This window comes from Varroa destructor, unplaced genomic scaffold (assembly GCF_002443255.2).
Source record: "Varroa destructor unplaced genomic scaffold, Vdes_3.0 BEIS01000531.1, whole genome shotgun sequence".
Taxonomy (NCBI): domain Eukaryota; kingdom Metazoa; phylum Arthropoda; class Arachnida; order Mesostigmata; family Varroidae; genus Varroa; species Varroa destructor.
Genome location: NW_019211984.1, coordinates 38012 through 57995, shown reverse-complemented (window position 1 = coordinate 57995; position 19984 = coordinate 38012). Strand labels below are relative to the sequence as shown.

General features: G+C 40.5%; 2 long non-coding RNA genes across 2 annotated transcripts in view; one reads left to right on the top strand and one right to left on the bottom strand.

The window, feature by feature from the left end:
- Window positions 1–363: 363 nt before the first annotated feature.
- Window positions 364–19984, bottom strand: part of LOC147754125 (uncharacterized) — a 57027-nt gene continuing 37406 nt past the window's right edge. Inside the window, exons 2-3 of the long non-coding RNA XR_015318166.1 lie at window positions 2314–2616; window positions 364–1407 (exon numbers count right to left, since the gene is read on the bottom strand). This is a non-coding gene — a long non-coding RNA (uncharacterized LOC147754125). The remainder of the gene's footprint in view (window positions 1408–2313; window positions 2617–19984) is intronic.
- Window positions 427–17785, top strand: LOC147754126 (uncharacterized). Its single transcript, XR_015318167.1, has 2 exons — window positions 427–564; window positions 17224–17785. It is a non-coding gene; the product is annotated as an uncharacterized LOC147754126 (long non-coding RNA).

The following is a 19984-nucleotide window of genomic DNA, read 5'->3' as shown; positions in this document are numbered from 1 at the left end:
CCAGTTGTAAAACTGAATAAGCTGTTATTACACAAAAAAAAACATTTAAATAAATATATGCCTTTGAATTTATTCCTTTAAATACTACAGCTAGACGTCGACTGAACGTGATCAGATCGTGATCAACTAGGAGGCAAAGATACACTTTAGTTCTAAAAAAAAAAAAAAGCTCTATCCGAAAATGAAGACGTTGGTAAAACACATTGCAGACTAGTGAAAACACTGGTAGAAAAAACCCTCAGGGAAACAACAAATAACAGTTCATTAGTGCTCTCCCCATTGTAGCACGGAAATGGTACCGCTGAGGAACGTATAAAAGATGAGTATATGTTATGACTTCCAACAAAAGAACGGTACGTGGTGTAACTAAGAGGTAATTTGCGCATCTTTTACTGTCATAAAAATATGCCTCGAGCATACCAACATCACAGACGGATCTTTAAGTTGTGGCTGATTCTTAGCCTCTACTTTTTGTGTGCTGAACCACCTCGGATCTACTACAGTGGTCATCCAAAAAAGGTCCCATGGCATAACTGGACTTGTTAAATCCCCCGTCGAAACCTGGTAAAAGTTGATTTATGTTCCATAGTGTAGTTACTTCTCATCGTTCGTTTATCTCAGTTTTTCTCTAACCAACTTATGAAATGTTATGGAAACAGAATACCATAATAACCGTTTGTCGACATCAAGATTTGAATTAGCGAGGGCTGCATGTTCATAGTCACTGATGTAACGTACGTCTATGCTGCTCACCGTAGAATGATCAGGCAAGGGAGTGCAGAGTATATTCGAAATGAGGTGATGCCCACGCTTGCAATGCTTGTTATTATTATGAAGTTTTTTTAGAACGAAATAGGTCAACGTTAGCAGATACTTCACATTCCTAAAGAGCTTCATGGATGCATGGCGTGGGAATCGACAGCACAATGGTTAGTCTAGACCTGAATTGAGGAAAACAGAATCGAGCGATGGTTTCAACTGCTCTAGTCTTCAGGTTGATGTCCGTGTGATTTCGATTGCTTCTATCCCTTAAAGAGGGCTTCTATCCCTCAAATAGGCTATCGATAGCGAAGTTATGCATACCTCAGATACTGCAGATCACAAATGCACAGCGGCCAGGAAACTTTTGGAGCGCTGGTTTTAATATATAAGCAATAAAGGGAGAAGTATACGTAGCATATATCAAATACCGTCGAGCCATTTAAATTTAAACTTGAACGTTTAGAGATTGTACAAGCAAATTATATTTAAGACTGAATTGTTTAGTTTTTGGACGACCATAAATCGTATCGAAAGGCCGGGCCTCGAAGAGAAGCTAACGCAGTGGAGTTGTAAAAGCAGTGCAACCTCGGACAGCATAGACGTCCCCGGGTAGTTAGCTCTTTTAGCTCTATTCTATGCACTGCCCTGCAATGAAAAGCAACAGACCAGACTGCTTTAGTGGAGGTATCCGTTTTCTTCTATCATAGAATAAGCCATCTCATGCCGTGCCTAGTGGAGGATAACGTCATTTCCTACCTTTGGCCGGCTGATTCGGAAACCATATACATACTAGTGAAGAAGCTGGTTAATGACTTTAACGCCCCCCTCTAACAGCCAAACTCACACCGCGTCACGGATCTTCAACAACGCGGGCGAATAGCTACGTAGCTAAGTTTACTTCGATACCGACTTAGAGAGCTCAGTTATTACCAGGGGGTGGGGTAATGTTTCATTATCTACTGTTAGAGGGCGCAAGCATTCGTGCTTACATACTGGTGACGATAGATTTCATGTTGTGTTAATTGTTAAGCGCCAACTTTCCTCGCGACGCCACTCATCTGACAATATATATAGCCGCTCCAGATCGTGATGGCTATCATTTTGCATTTCTAGTATGTCCCTCAAATTATAAGTCTTATACATTCAACAGGACTCGTATAACCCATATGAAGAACAGTGCTTAAAATGATCTTCACACTCACTCTGATACTGACATATTATGACTTTGACTAGTAACAACAAAAGTAAATATAATCTATCGGATACTATCAGCCTGTCAAGCTGAGTGAAAAGAATATAAAGATATACAAGGAAAATATAAAAATTAGTACTGCCCCATGAGCATGCTCAAGGGAAGGTGTAAATTTAGTAGGCACTGCAGTTGGACACTGGTAAATACTCTACGATATTGTGGTAGATGCCTAAAGCGCAGCTCGGTGTTTGAAGCTAAAGAACCTTTATTACGTATTAACCTTTTTATCAAATCCAGTAAACTATTTCATATTTTATATCGTGAGAGTGAAAATTTGTATCTTAATTCGTGCATCTCACCCTTATGTAGATTTCATCAGGTGATTCCTTCACCCCTCGTACATTTTCGGCGATGACTCAGTAAACTATACCGGTACGGCTGAAGTGAGTAACCAATTTCCGTTCCCATTTCTCGCAGCTCTCCAAAACATGTATGTTGTATATCTTAAACATGCTCTTGATCCACATCCTTAATTTCCGCTGCGTTCTTTGCCTTGCCTTTTTCCTTCAGTCGGAGATCCTGCCTTAGTTATCTAATTTTGTGGCAGCTATAAGGTCTGTAAGAAGCTGTGTTCTTAATGTTGTAGACTTGATATACATTTTCTGAAAATATCCATAGGTTTTATCTTTAGTTTTCTTTTTTTTCTCAACTCCACATTCACTCCACTTTCAGAATAGCCACGATAACTTTCTATTGACAAGAGTAAAAGCCAAAAAATTCTCCTAACGCCCATATCTACTACTTTCTTTGTAGTAAGAACCTTTGATTTACCTATACTGATTCAGCTTTAATCCCACTTTTGGTCAATTCGGGTTTTCAAAAGCTACTCCACCGGAGCTCCACACTCCTTTTGGGTAGTGTTTAATGATATTAAAACGCACGTTCTTAAGCAATGTAGCAGTTAGAATCTCCTGTGATTTTGCCAAAGCCTTTTGACTGCCTACATTATGGAATTATTCTCATACGGCCATTGTCCTGCTTTCAATTCTATGATGATTTCGTAGATACTTTATGAATTATCTAAAAGTTAGATTTGCCTCAGTTACCATTTCGAGAATTCTATTTTTCCTGTGAAGCTTCTCAAAACCATCGGCCAAGATAATGCACCGAGTCCCATTTTGTACTTGCGTTCCAAAGCTTCCGTCGAAGACACCCATACGTGATAAAATCTGAGAAATCTCTATTATCTCCACACTGGCCAATTATCAGGATTCCCTTATGCTTAATGTGTACTACTTTCTAAAGTTCTGATTTGTAGTGCCAAAAGAGTAGTGCTTCTTTTTAAGCACTACCGACCTGATTTTCATGGCTGGATATCTTTCGTCATAGCTAATCATTTGTTGCGGTTGACCGATTATGCTTTTAAGTAGGCCTTCATTTTCAGTTTCTTTTGACAACCCTAAGTTAATTGACTTCTTTTTTGATGATCCCTAGGCTGTCTTACCTCAACTCTCTTAGACTTTTTCCTAGGTTCCTAGAACGGCATATACCTAGGAACTAGGTATATGTCTCTATATAGGTCGTACTTCTTATTTTAACCCGCATGGTGGTTTACGGCTAGCCATAGCTCAGCATTAAGCACCTCTGACTCCTGTGAACGATGGCCTAAATGATGCCCTACGAGCCATTTCAAATACATCTGGGGCCCCTTTCCTGTTTCTTTTCAGCCCCCAAGACATCAATCGGCCAATTGTATACCTTCTCGATTGATGCCATTAACCTTCAAGCCCCGTCTTAAATAGCTTCGAAAAAGCTCAAACTATGTACGCTTAATGGATTGGAGCTCTTTCCCTAACTAATTGAAAAACCTTGTAAACCAAAGTATTTAAATCTTAGCTGTCCTATATGCTACTGATTTTTAGCTGTTGACCCTTACAGAATAGCATACAGTATTCTTTCTACATATTTACTATAAAGAGCCTAGTCCTTCATAAACTCAATTATAATGACCTTCGGATCGCTGAGATCACTTTTTTTTATATGAAATACAATAGAGTTCACGATAAAAATTTTCAATTAGTTGATAAGCTACTCTTTACTTCATTTGGACATTGTGTAAGGAATTTAAATTTGGGCATTTTCTTAATATATAAGCCTTTGCGACTATTGTTTTTGATATGATTATGTAGCCCCAATATGTAAATTGTTGCGTCAGCTACAAATTCTTTGTTGCTAGGCGATAGTTTTACGTCCCTCGACTCCATATTATATACGATACGATTTTCCTTTTATCGTTTCTGAAATCTTAAACTTGATTACCTAGGTGTTTTTGGTGTTTACCGGCATTTTACTCTCTTGATTGTAGATGGGGTGCGAAACAAGTTCATTTATGTTTGCTGCTGCTATAGAAACATTTTCTTCGTACATGAATACCTCAATTTTAAGACCCTCTAGACCTCACGGAATGCTCCTCAAAAAATATAATAAGCAAGTCTCGTATTATTTTTCATTAGCCTTATGTTGTTTTTCTATAGGTTGCGCTACTTGCTAAACAGCTTTTGTATACAGGGCAAAAGTCACTCCAAGTGCGATTTACTCCGCCTTATATAGAGATTTGGACCGTAGTTACGTAGGAATTATTGCGTACTACTATCTTGATATTCAGCTGCGGTACCGAAGTATGTTTTGAGTTGGCGGACCTTTCCTGTATATAATCTTAAAGTCGTACTTTTGTAAGATCGAGAGCCCAGTGGGATAATTTTGGGCAAAAGTTGGCCTTCCCTTTCAGGTAATTGAGTGAGATGTCGGTAAGAACCTTGAAGTGTTGCTTACATAAGTACGGTCGGAATTTCTCGATGGGCTATGTCACCACCGAGCACGCGGCCTTTATTTCGTAGCACTTAACCTCGAACGACAGCTAGCATAAGCAATAACTTGCTTGCGCCCACTTTGTGCCTGAGCCTTTAGAAGTCAGTGTCCCTACCTTGGTCCGCTGACGTCCGTTTGCAATTTAGTTTCCAGATCCTGACAAAAGCGAGTTCCAGAGCCGAAAAAAGCCGAAAAAAAAGCCGATAGATTCTGTAGAGGTCGGTGTTCCAAACGAAGTTCTTAGCTTTAATCACGGCATGCAGCGGATTTGCGATCGGCGTAAAGGATCCTACGCCCCGCCAGTAGTAGGAGGTTACGTCCAAGGAACCTTTTAACTTCCAGAACAGGACTTCTGCCATCTGACCTTTCTCTGTATTTAAAAAATCTAATGGCTATGATCTTGTGGCCTAGATACGCCATCTCCTTAGCATTTTTTTGTTTTTAGCCGCAAGCCGGCGGAGTCGATTGCCCCGTATTTTTTACACGTGGGACATGTGGGTGTCAAAGCCAATTGAGTGGACTATGATGCCATCGAGCGCCTAAGAATTTTATCGATTAGTTCTAAAACGTCGCGGGCGCGTTGGTGAGACTAAATGGCATCCGCTTGAACTGGTTAAGCCCGCGGCATGCAGAGTGCTGTTTCCTTTTTGTTGCCTGAGTGCTTTCTTATCTATTAGTGTCTGCTGCTCAGGTTTGGTGCTGAAGTAGCAAGTACTGGCATGGATATCGATAGCGTTGTCGATGCGGGACGTCTCCCCACATCGTCTGTGGTAGTCCACGCAGAAATATATCATACCGTCTGTTTTCTTCATCAGCACTATTGGAGATGATCACAGACTGGATGATGCCGTTGCGCAGCATATTTTGAACCTCGATATCTATAACCGGCCTCTTCCCGGGTGCAATTTCTCGCGGTTAGGAATCAATAGCCAGTCCGGATCGTGTACTGAACAAGATCGGTATGAGTGAGTTTCTCTCACATCCTGAAGAGATGGCCATATCGTATTGGCCCATGAATAGCCTTAATAGACGATGGCGATGCTTTGCTGTCAACCTTGCACCTAGCGTCAGAGAAACACTGTCTTCAAGAGAACAATAGAGATCCCGTTCTTTGGTGTCACCTCTGTAAATCTTGTCAGGCTCACTATATCTACCCAGAGCAGTGTAATCTCTGAGTCTTATGGGTAATTTTTTAAGTTCATGAGCAATACCTGTTACTGGCCTTACACATCCGTGCTAATAAGACTACATATACACTTTGGAAAACGGCTGAAAACCTCGCCCACCTGCAGTATAAAGTAGTTTTTACTGCAACACATGTTGCTAGTGGTATAATGAATCCATCAATAATGGCTGTGCAATAGTGATTACAAGGCGGGTAATTGTTTTTCTTCATAAACTGAAACCGCGTCGTAAAAAATGGCTTGCCTAGGACCAGATCTTTCAGGAGGCTGTTGACGACAAACGATTCCTCTAACCCGTCGTCGTTCACGACGTTTACAACTCTAGAACCGTCAACGGCGCGCTGGGTATCATCGTACAAGCACAGGGCATCAATAGCCGTGCGATGTTTGACAACTGTCGCTTATCCGCCAATTGTGGGGAATTTATGTTTTTGTCTATCCTTATATACAGTGTTGCAGCCCGCAGGGGAGCTTAGCCTCGAGCACAAAGGAGTCATCGACGGCCCCTTTTATGCAACCGTGACAAGAAATTGCCCGATCGGACAGCAACCCAGGCAACCGAATGTCGTTGACGCTAGTTGTTAGCGCAATGTATCGTTAGAACAATACAATACTACCGAGATACGCACCGCATTGCGTACAAGCTTGATCGTAGTTCAGAGTTTATTACGAATAACTATTTATATTAGAAGCAGAGATAACCACGATAGTTATATAAGTTTCAGTGCTGTCAAAATGGTCTTCGAGAACATTATACTTACTGTCAGTGCTTCTCCGTATTACGTTCCACATAGATAGGCGCTTTGCTATTCAGACCCTGGCTTTACGTTGCGCAGCAAAACTTGATATGGACCTGTGACAGACATATCATAACCTTTTCCCTGCCTAACTTGGCAGTAAATGATTATAGAGCTTCATATTTTCTAGCTATAATCACAGTTCTCTCTAGGAACAGTATTTAGCCTTCAGATTTGTTTAAGAATTAACTTTTTCGAGGAACTATCTGTCTTCCATTAAAACTTAATTGATTATTTATGTATACGTTTGGGCTACAGGAGTATCTTTAGCAAATATACTCATACTATGTGCTGCTCTCTCGTAGCACCGGTTATTCCTAACGGTATCATAGGGCAAATTATGGCTCGTAGTGCCCCAATATATATATATAAATATATACATATATATTAACACTTCCTATTAACAGTTGAGGTTGAACAATTTTTGAACTAGCGCCGCTGGCACACAAAATTTGGCCGGTAAATTCTTTAGTCGTGTAGAGGCTTATATTTTGAAGGCTGTAGCGCTACGGAAATTCTTTGAAAATTGGCAGACATTAGTCTAGGACATCTCTCAAACAAAAACAACGCGTCGATAATGCAGACATTTCAAAAACGGACATTGAAGCGCTGGAGACCAGCGAGGAGCTGATCAGACGTCGGCACCGTATGGTAAGAACGCGTTGCTTTTTACGGAAATAGAATTTAGGGTCTAAAGCCCCTGTCGGCCAAAACTGGCTTTTTACATGTGACGTGCTACGAAATCATAACCTAAATATCGAAAACGTAAAAACTCAGTAACAAGTGGGCTTTTTGTGAATTATGTCCGTACCAGTCGGAAACGCGTGTGGTTCACATGCAATTCTCGGAACTTTAGCCAACGAAAAGTCGTGCGTGGCATACGGTCACGATAGACGAGATATGGTTCAACCTCTATCGCTAGCTAGAGAGAAACCACACAAAAGAATGACGATACCCTAGAAAGAACTCGAATTCAATCGCAGTATAGAGTAGTTTCGAATTTAAATTGATACGAGTACTCGCAGTAGACATCAGAGGCTCTGTTACTATGAAGTACTTGCCGTGAATGGAACAATGAATGCAGCCGGCTATCTCTAATCCTTCAAGAGACTCATGGACCGTTGGCACGACAATCGAAACACGATCTGGTTATTTGATGATAATGCTAGTAAACCTTACCGCCGTACCTCAATTACTTCTTAGATTTAATAAAGAAATATCTAACGCTGGCTTCGTTATGCTCATTCGCTCTATCTGCGTCCGTGTAGTCACGAAGCTTTTTATGCCCTGAAAAGGGCAACTGGTAGGCAAGCATATCCCACTATGGATTTACTTGTGGAAATTAGAGATATAGAAATTACACATAAGAACGGAAATGATAATTATATGGTTGTTTAAAAGTTGCTAGAGCGCTGGAACTAGTGTCTAAAAATAATGGGGGACATTCTTTACATATTAACAAATGCGGCATATATATATATATGGAGAATACATTTAACACCAGTACATTGCCATATACCTCTGAAACATATAAAGAATAATCCCAATGAGCAGATGGTATAGAAGAAATATTGTGCACTATCCTACCTAGATAGCATAGCTCCTAGTTCTGACTTGATTAGCCGATAATCTTCAATGAACGACCAAGCCACCTTCGTTGCGATTGTTAGTTCCTGTAACGGCATTGGCTCGTAACGTGGTTCTTTGAGCTGACAAAAGGGTGACTGAGCCGCAGAGGACTCGCGTCGTCGAAGGAGCCTCGACAGGCGAGGAAAATAGACGTGTGCCGTTCGGAAAGCAAGATAGCGTCCGACCTTAGTACATGTGGACTCTAATAAGAAAAATTGCCTGGGGCAAAACACGAGATGGGCGACGATGCAAGATTGCCGGGACCAGTGGAGGGCTGTGGAGAAAGCGATGCCCGTTTGTTACATAGATTGACGAGCAGCAGCAACGTCGGCCCAGCTTTGCATCGATAATCATCTCGGTTGATTTGCATTTTTACCTGATTGGATGAAGAGAAAAAAAGAACTATCACGTATAAGCATACGAGAGAACGCACACCATGTTCGAACAACCACTTATGAATCTAAAGTAACCGTATGGCGCGTAATTGTTTGCCCTGTAGAGGCGCGATGGAAGTTTTTCTGTAGCCAAAACTGGATGAATTTCAATTTGCCAATACTTGCCACCATGCATTTGAAATGTTAAACTACTGAAGGAGCAGTTCGACTGCTTATTCATTTGCAACTTGGTGCAGCTAGATCTTCCTGTGGCATTTTGAAAAGTAATCTTAAAGCCGCATTCCGCACAACTGGGCCCTGCATTAGACTTTATCAGTTACTTTTATCGAGAATTGTTTCGTTTAAAGCTTTTATCTCTGAAGCTTTAAAGCCGAATATCCTCTAGGTCGGCGGTGACACACCATTGCCGTGGCCCACTACATGCACTGCGAAATTCGCTTTTCAACACCATCCTGTCACAAACCTGATGCGCGGCTTCTATGATGTATGAAAGTGCTTGTCCGCGAGACATACAAGGACATATTTCTAGAGCGAAGGTGACCGGCGCAGAAGGCTTCAGGGATAGGTTTCTTCTGACAAAATTGAGTATGGAATATTACCTAGGTATCAAATGGGTAGACTTTTAGGCTACAACTCTAGCAACTTTTCGTGTAGCACGAGTTTTAAGTCAAGTGGCGTCTTATCTAAGGCCTAGCTGAACGGTACTGTTTGCTGCGAAAGAGACCGCTAAAATCATTCAGGAGGCAGAGGGACCAGGCCCTTTCAGCAGACGCGTGAAATTTCACTCCTTTCCACCACCGTGTTCACCTGTTGGTAAACTATGGCGCTCCTTACATGGCGAATATTAAAACGCGCTAGATATTGTCCTCCCCGAAATCAGTCTATGTTATCCGTTACGACTACGTTTGGAGTCCTGTATAGTTCCTAAAGGGCGGACAGGGCTCTTAGCATAACCTGGCTTATAACTTTTAGGGTCAAAAAAATATGAGCAAAACGGATGCAGAAGTCTATTCATTAGCGCGAACAAAAGCGCCTTCCCTGGCATGCATAGCGGCCCCATACTAATAAAATAAAAACCCATTGGCGGTTTGCAGGTGCTTAAAACAGGCGCCGCTCATGTTTCGGTTTTGACGTCTGACAAATGCTGCCACTGCGATCGTACACTCAAGTTTAAAAGCCCTGCTACTGGAAGGAACGGGGTACGAGCCGGCGGACGGTCTTTGTTAAGCAAGAATGGCCCGGCTAGTAAAAACGTAGTATCGTCAGCTCAGCCAACTGCGGAAATACTGGTCGAAAACCCTGTAATCCAAAATGATACTGTGTGATTTCCTGTAGCAGAAATCCACCGAACCTTTCAACCCTCGACGACAAAATGGCTTGACCATTTTTGTTGAATATGAACCATGACTCAGTGTGGACTCGCCAGCTAATGCAACGCAAGCGATCCAGGGCAATATCGTCACTTATGAACCTTTATCGCTCTTTTCCGGGGTGTCGCTAGTTTGATGGCTTTGGGGGAATCAACTACCCTTTCTTAGTTGTCACGGTAAAAGAACGACTTAACACATACCAATGCACCTTGTTTATTATTCACAACAAAAGGCTTGGTATTCGACGATCATATAGGGCGGTCCTCTGGCGTATAACGCTGGGCAGTATAAGTTTAGGGCACTATACGAGAGCGAACTGACACACGAAGCAAAGTTCGCATAAGGATAGACTTCGGCCTTTGGTTCTTCTACTGAATAGAAACATACTACCGTAGTAAACGAAAGTTAGATCGTTCCCGAGAGTTTACAAAACTCCTTTTCGTGATTTCTTCGAGGAAAATATTCGTTTAATTTCTATTTAAAGGCTGCTGTCAGCTCTAGCTAAAACCTTTAGATTATAATATATTAAAGTCGAACTTTGGTTGGAGGTTGAGAGCAAATGCATTGTGCAGACCAGACATCACCAAATTGTGCTTTGTCTGGTACTGTGGGACCCTCATCCACTAAACCCTGGACCTGTTCATCAGGGATATATTTGATATTACTTCGAAAGGTAGATACGACCTCTGCTTGCTATAGCCACTGTCGGTATGGCTCGCTAGGATACACTCTTTATCAAATACCGCTGCGGCCTAAGCTGCCTCTCAGGGAACATAGCGGCAAGACGGCGCCGCCGATATTATACACCTTTATTTGTTTTGATACGTTATTTAGCAACCCCTCTATATTTCGAGTTGTACCAGACGGCAAAGTCCGGGTTCGAACCTAGCCAGGTATGTCACCTACTAAGCTATTACGAGAAGTTATCCCATTGATACGTTAATTGCTAAATATCGTTATTAACCACTGTGTGCTTGCACTATGACATTAGTAATGTCTTAAAATATTCAAGCAGGTTAAATATACATCCAGAACACTTTTGGTCGCGGTCAAGGGAACTAATTCATAAACCAAACTGATACACAGCCCATGATAACACAGACTAACAGAGAATTGGCTCAAAACATTAAAAGCCTGTATAACTAGAATTTAAACACATGTAAATTGGGTGTTTAGTATTTACCGACCTCAAAAAGATCGTACTGTGGGGTTATTCCCATATAGCAGCAGTAAGAAAGATAAAAGGTTGGGGAGACATCTGTTTTTTACGTAACTTCTTTACAATCTGTAAAACTGCCGCAATTGTAGTATTCAAGCTGGAGCTGTTTAGTTGATCAGTTATATTAAATCAGTATTATTTGAATAAAGATCAATAGTTATAGCTAATTGAAATCGTTGACTTCAAAGGTACACATAGTTATCCTATTGTAGTTGTTGCACACTTTTGCCACTTTGCCAGTGATAATTTCTGATAGTAAAGCAGACTTGTAAGGTGACTATGAAAAGCTTAACTTTGTGGATCATTATCATGAGTACCAGTAGTTACGTCGGTGAGGTGAGTGATTTCGGTTCAACCGCATGGTGGCCTTCGATTTTAGTACACAACGAGATACGGCATTTGTATCAAAGTGGAATCATAATATAAACGATCTATGCTCTTCGACATTTAAGACTTATATAGTAACAATCTCCGATGTTGTGCATTTCAACGCGGGCCACCGCTCGTGGTAGTTAGCAATAATTAGCATTTTGTTTAAAAGCATTAGGTTAAGTATTTCTTCACAGTCCGTAACATGAAATTACCCAGCGTAGCCGTATGAAGACCATAGGGCAAGGTTGCTCGACGATTAAGGTCGCACTGCAGTAGAGAACACCTAATCATACCATAGAAGACCGGTTCGTCAGGCAAAAAATTATTTTGGATACCAAGCAGTTTTCTTTCTCAGACGGCGATAGGATCGGAACACTGGTTGCTTGATACCGACCTAAAATTAGTAGTTTTTCTGTCCTGAGGCCTTATTATAGATGTTTAGCGAGATGCTTGCGTACGAAGCCGTCCTCAAAACTAGATACAGTGTGTGTACCGATTACGCTAAGATAATCGACGCAATTCAGACTAGACTGGAGGTTTATGGATGATATCATAAGCCAACGGATATGTCCTGCAAAAGCAACAATAAAACAACAACAGAAGAGAGGATGGTTCGGCTAGCCGAAGTGTAGGAGACCTCTTTAAGGATAGCATCAACACCAATCTGGGAATAACAGCAAACCGGGAAGCAGTGGACAAAAGGTAGACATTTTGCTCACTTCTAACGCGGAAGCAATCGCGGAACTGACGTCGGAGAACGAATTACTAGTCTAGCGGCATGATCATAACACCGACTGGCAAACGGCACCGGCAACTCTGCCCGAAGAAAACAATTCTGAAGGCGTACGGTACACGTCTAGCAACATCTCGGTAAACGGACACGGCAGAACAACCACTAGTGCCGATCGATCCTAGGATTCTAAGCGTGGGCCATTACGTTATGCTTGTTAGTATACATTAAGTTAGCACGCGGTCGATGGGTCGTGACATTCCACTGACTAAGAAAGGACAGTTACGATAAATACTACCCCACACTACAATATAAGGGTAAGCCTGACGCTAAACGGCGGCCGTAGCGAATCGGTGTTTATTTTGAAAGCGCCTAAAGGCGACGGAAGCGACAGCGGCTCCCGGGATAGAGACCTTGACAAATCGACATCAGAAATAAACAAAATAAGAGCGACGATTGCTCACTCTACAATTAGTCTGGTCGACTCTCTTATACGATATCGATGTTGGCTACCTGCTAAAATGCGTCAGGCCCGAATCTCGTATGTGCCATCAGGTGTCCTGATTTTTCATTTTGAACTCAAGGATAATTATGTGAAATAAAATTAGAACATTGTGAAGTGTAAAGATTTAAAATAAAAATTAAAAAATCTGCATTATCAAGGTATTGTTAAATGTAAGTCAATTTGTAATTATACGAATTTGCAAAATATGTCACCCTGACCAGTCCCAATAGTATAAAGGCGGGTATTATCTAGTGTCAAAAGGCTATTCGTTGTGAAAGACAAGATCTTAAATATTAACACGTGTACATCTAGCCCACACAGACCAATAAATCTATATATTCATAAGAGATATCATGAGAGAGAATGTCGCCTCAAATTTACAATCTTACATAGTGTATCCGATGTTTGCATTTACATTCAAACACAATTGTACACTCGTGTTCCACTAAACACGGTGTTCTCCTATCTTATTTAGCATTTTACCTATAGTTATATACCTTCAGTTCCCCCTGAACGCGCTCAATAGGCCCGCATGTACCCATTGAGCACCGGTCAAACACCTTCCATTTTGGATTTAGCCGATATGATCTTCATTTCTACCCGAATGGTTGTTTTTTGACCATCTATTTTATCTATACTATCGTATTATTAATATATTCTTGTTTTTGAGTCTAATAAAGCTAAAACTCTAGTTACAACTGCGATTTTTGCTCATCCTCAGCTCTCTGTTTTTACTCTGTAACTTTTATTTTTTTTCCCGGTTCTCCCCGCCTTCGACTACGAGACTATGAAATCGCCAGGTTAGACGATAATCCCTTCCATTAGAATACAGTACCCACTTGTGCAGCGGTAAATAGTATTCACGAAGATTCAGATGACGGAAAACGAGATGTTTTTTTCGATTTCGTTTGCAGTTTCTATACAAAAAGACTAAAGTCCACGTTCCATATAGACTGGCGCCTTTTTGCACCGAAAGTACAACTTTTAATAAAAACGTTTACGTAAATTTTGCCAAAACAGCTTCTTAGATTATCAAGAGCACTAAGACAAATCAAAAATATACATAACCTAAAAAGTGAAATGAGGCCACCTCTGGTATATATACCCAATACTACCTTTATGTACACCTTCAGAAGAAGCACGAAATGAAGTGTGGCCGTGGCTAGATTCAAGCCTAAATTAGCCCTGTGTTTTTCCTGTTGTAGGCAAATAGGTTACCACTGCCGTAAGAGTATCTGTTATAGCATTTCATACGGAAATTCATTATGACCATTGTCTAAGAACGTAATGTCTGCTTTATTGATTGTCTTCTTACACAAGTTAAATAGAAAACCAGATATTTATAGCTCTTTATCTCACAGGAGCATATCTTGAAGTGGGCTTAAGCGTGGGAAAGTTCCTTTCAGTACATGCCGTTGTCAGCAAAACTACAATCTTTGGAAATTCACTAATTGTTCTAGCTGAAAATATAATAACCAACGTCATGGAGAGTATTGCCCGCAAGCCATACACCAATAAGAAGAAAAATGCTCGATCGGTGATTTCAATTAACAACGCTATTTCCGTTGCCAATGGCACAAAGCTCAAGTGCATTCGGCTTCTCGAGTATGCGAACGTATTCACAGATACAGCTATAGGCATAATGTCTCAGGTGCAGACGACACATAGAGGCACAAGTTGCTCAACGTCAATGACCGGCTCGATCAGAGTGCCAGCGCTTATATCTAGCTGGGTCTATTTGCTGATTATCGCCACCATCATCATCATCACATGGTGCCAAACCTGTGTCGACCTTCCATCTTCTGTGGCTTCTGTTCCTGTCCAGCACCCTCCGGCTGAAGCGCCGCTGCTAAACCGTTAAACGATGGTCCTTTAGCTCAACAACTCCGCTCTTTGTTTCGATTAACAATGCATAATTTTCCAGTCACTAAAAGCTAATAGTTTCTCATGCAAACGGATTGGTTTTGGTGGAAATGGATGCCTTAGTGCCTTTGCGGAGGGACAACTCGGTTTTCTTTCACAGAGCTCTCAATCTTTAATAGAGTGACAGTTGCTTTTAAAACACCCGGCAAAAATTACAGAAACCTAGCTGTTGGTGCCGAAAGCAAATTCTTCATTTATATTCATAGTTATAATCTTATATCTTATATATAATAATAATAATATATCACACTTTCTTGACGGTGGAATTGGTCTATGAACCGATCCTTGAGAAGAGCCGTCGGATATGAAGGCATCCTACGCTAGTTCCACAACAACTAAAATGAGAGAATTTCGTTAAGTGAGGCATTCCAAATTAACTTAATGTTTCATGGATAGCTTCAACATAGTTTTTTTTTTTTTTTTTTTTTCAATATCTCCGAAAAGCGTATTACGGATATGTGTTCATAAACGTTATGCACACTGTTGAGGCCTATTACCTAATACCGAAATCGTAATTGACATTCAAATATTGATACTTTAGTAAACGTCCGACTAATGGGTGGGTCCAACTCTTTGTTCTAAATATAAAACGAGTCCTAATCGATATTGTGCAATATTACTTCTAGAAAGTCTTCTCGACTTCTATAATCTGAGAATTAACAAGCTGAAACAGGCCTGAACAATGGTGCTTCAAAAGATTCTGGGGAAATTTGGTCTATGGTCTGCCTCTGACTCGAAAATGACGATTTTCGTAGGCTCAATAATATCTTCGGTCATAGATATGTTGGCAAGCAACGATTGCAGGGAGTATGTGCCATACGTCGGATTGTAAAGGTCGCTTAGTGAAGGCAAAATTACTAAAATGACATGTTCCTGACATGTCAAGGAAGAAATCACACCCCTTTTTTTACGGAGAAGCACCAACTAGGAACCACTAAGTCAGTAGTTCCCAAGCTTCAAGAAGTGGCCGCTACGACCCTCCCATACATGGATAACCCTGGTGTGAAGAATGTGCTTCTGATTATTATGTTCAAGAAATACGTGATTCCAAACAAAGGCCCACCCGCTTGATCATGGTAGAGCACCGAATCTTCCAGGACGAAGCACATTTCACTTCAAGCGAAGGAACAAAACAAATTTCAGTTGTACTTCGGCCCACTCGTTGCGAAGGGAAGAACAATCAATGAAGATTGCCTTAGACGTGCGAAGTTGAAGCTCGAAGAGAAACAAGAATTTCTAGAAGCAACTAGTCGGTGCGCTAAGGGATATTTTTCCAAAAATAATTCATAATAATTGAAGACTAATAAAGGAAAAAATTGAAATTCAACAAACAATCGTTTCGGGGACAATTTAATCCTGTCTCTTCCTCATCAGTTCTCACTCAGTTATTTCCATAAATCAAGTGACAACACTATTTCTTGAAAATGTTTCTTTACGCCGACGATATCGTAATGCTCTGCAAGGGGAGATTCTATCTACAACAAGTATTAGGGACCCTGTACAAAAATTCTGGAGGATCAGGGCCTTCGAATAAATAAAACGGGGAACAACGTGATAACGTATAAAAGAGCAACCCCTGATTCGTTTTATCTGAATGAGGCAAGTCTGAAACAACGTAACCCTTTTACATATCTTGGCTTAATCTTAAAAATATCTGATATTTAATAACACATGTTGAGGAAAGAGTAGAGGAAGTCGTGCCGCAACACTCTCTATCGAGAATCGTTAAAAGCTATTTGCGAACACTACAGTCAAACCGTTCAATTTGACAGTGCCACCGACTGATATTTAATATACAAATAATCTAACAATGATAGACCTGTGTGTGAGTCTTAACGTCTCAGCCCGGAACCGCCTAGATGTATATGCTGGCTGATATTTCATTGCTTGTCTGAACACCTGCATATAATTACCTGGTCTTCGAGACATACCGCACCGTAGAAGCTGTGCTTCTTAATATAGTTCTCTTAATATAAAATAGTAAAATAGATTCTCCAGTTCTCATTGCGAGCAACGAAATCAAAATAAAAAATAGCTCGTTAGGTTAAATATCTCTATTTTGTTTTAGGTATATGAAATGCTTTTCGCAATGTTATCACTTATTTTATAAATATCATATGTATTTTGTATTTTATCTATGTGTCGACTAGCTATGTGACAATAAACATAATCCATATTTCTAAAAAGCATCCTCTAGATATAATTAATTTTAATAATTAATAATTAAAAAACCTAGCGGAATAGCGCAACCTAATATTTTTTTCTGTGTAATTACAGACGAGCTCCACAGTTGGATGTGTTGGATAGCTGGGAATATGTAAACGGCAGTGAGTCCCAAAACTGGTTCAGATCTGGTCTAAATTCCGTAAACCAGCTTGAAAACTATGATCAGAAAATTGGAAATATTTCGAACACATAATACAGTCTGTGGGTGTATCGCGCAGAAAAAACATTCCGTGAAACAGAAGAAAATAAGGAGTTGAAAAAGTGCCGTATTGAACTGCTAGACGCTTTTGTCGAAGAAATGGATGAAAAGACGTATGTTATTACTGGTAGTGGTCAAATGATCCCTGACTTTAAACGATGCGGAGGTTGCATGTGTTCAACTTTTGGGAATCAACGCCTTGAAAAAATGCCCACGCTCTCCGGATATCTTTTCTGTGAAAATAGGTTTTTAGAATTACGATTTCTGGATAGCATCAAGGATTCGCCACGCTAAGTAAGGTAGCTGGAGTGTGTCTCGCTCGACTTATCTGGATTTCCTCCAACAAACCTATGATGCGGCATAGTAATCAGCCAAACAGTTCTTGTTGCAGCTAAATAATACATTTTCTTTTAACCCAATTTGTTTTCCTTTGTGGCAATAGCTTCTGGTATTTCGTGATTTTTTTAATAATGACTTTTGCCGACCTTAAGATTTACAGAAGCGTGACTGCATGCTTGTTCCATATGATCGCTATGGAGACTACACCGTCTCTTGGAATCGATGCATGTGTAGAGATAACAACGGCACGTCTGGTACTGCATGCAGAGCGTATAACAGTAGTGTGTTTCTATTTTAGCCTAATAAGCTCAGCACAATATTCAAAATAACAAACGTCGTTATTGGTTTAGAAGCTTTTTGTCAAGCTGATTATGCAGTATAATTATCGTTGGCTTCCTAAAGGGCGAGATGATCTGAAATGGCCGGAATCTACAGAGCAGCAGCAGCAGCAGCAGCAATAGTTCCAATGACGCTCACACGTCCATCTATCCCTTCAGTACAAGGGAATGTTCTTCAACGTTTGCAGTAAATGAGACCAAAACAATCTGCCACTGATCCAACGAACGTTCTTATCAATGATGACTGATTAGTAATGGGCCGCCGCTGAAAATGCGATGGTCACATGCACACTCACGATCCCACGTAGTTTCAAACCTACGCATCTATCACTGCCGTTCCTGGATATTAAAGTGAAGCGGCTACAGTGGCATTATATTTGATCCGCCAACCATAGACTTTTTCTGTACTTGGCGCAATACAAATACCAGCTATGAATACCTTATTTGGTGCGCCACATTTCTTTTGGAGCACCTCATTCCAACAAATGCCTGCAAAAGAAAGGACAGGTCTTTGCTGCCTAGTTTGACGTAACCTGCGTTGTGAACCATAATTGTCCCGTCGCAATTCGTGAAACGCCAACAAAGTTCAAAGACTTTTCTCTGCTTCACTTTTTCTATGTTAGTCAATATCTACATATATTTATCTTCGAAAATGAATTTCGCCATTTATTTCATTATTAGAATCAACTCCGTATCAGCCGCTCCAACTCTCTAATGAAAACTAACCCGAAGTTCGATAAAAAAAAGCGATGGAAATTTTCCAGGGACAGATTTCCACTTTATACCATGGCGAAGCAGATACTGTTTTCAGTGTTTCGCCCTTTCCACGCTAAAATGCCCAGTTCAGTTATTTATATTTCTAGTCAGCGTGTAAATATTTATCACTTGTAAGTAAAAATTTATCTCTACACGGTACGCCATGTCAGACTTTTAATACTTTAAATTTCTAAACAACGACTAAGATTCGACTAACAGACAGCTTTCGAACAGTACCTAAAAAATATCTCTTGCATAAATTTCTAGGTAAAAAAAAGTCGTTTCAATCTCGCCTAAGCAAAGGCCACCGTGCTGGGTTTTTTGCCTGTTCCATTATGAAAAATTATCCTATTTTGCTACAATAAGATGTACGGCATTAGTACTGAACTAGTCGAGGTCTATGGATTGGTGTAGAGAATTGGCGTCAACAAAGTGGTCGCAGAAAATATGTTTGGCAATTTCTCTCAGAGTATATTTTGAAAAAAAATTGTTTGTCATATCAGCGGCTTTTCAACTGACAATTAACAGAAATTCACTCAAAAGTACTCAAGGACACCTGGAAACGTGCTTTAGCTCTATTATCGCGTGAGTGAGTGAGTCAAAACCTTTGATGAGTTTTTGACCATTTCCACGCCGAAATAACTATATTACATGTAGGAACATGCATATTACATTTCTACTCGAATCGTCGAAATCTATTGGTTTCTTTAAGCAGAAAATCGTTTCTATGTCGACGTACCTCTGGTATCGGACTGCCACTTTAACAACTAATTTTTTTTTTAAAACAACACGATACAATTTGATTTGTCCCTTACAACTCTCTCATAGGCACGTGTAAGAGACTCGATACGAAAAAAAACACCTCAAAAGAGGCCATATGAACAACGGCCCTCGTTGTCGGACAAACGGCACCAGCGAAAGGATCGTTTGATTTACCGTTTAGCCAAGTAGTGACTATAGTTCGATCGCTGGCCCCCATCTTTACAGTTACCTTGTTGCAATTAGTTTGAGATTTTGTAGAGCTAATTCTCGCTCGTTCGACTTCTCTGATTCAATCAATCTATTAGCGATCTTCATTCCGTTGCGGTTAACCTACCCTACGTCTCTAATTCTTCCATTGGAATACTCAATAGTCAGGCTGCCGCGTGGCAGTTATCTCATCAGCCTATTATGATATTTG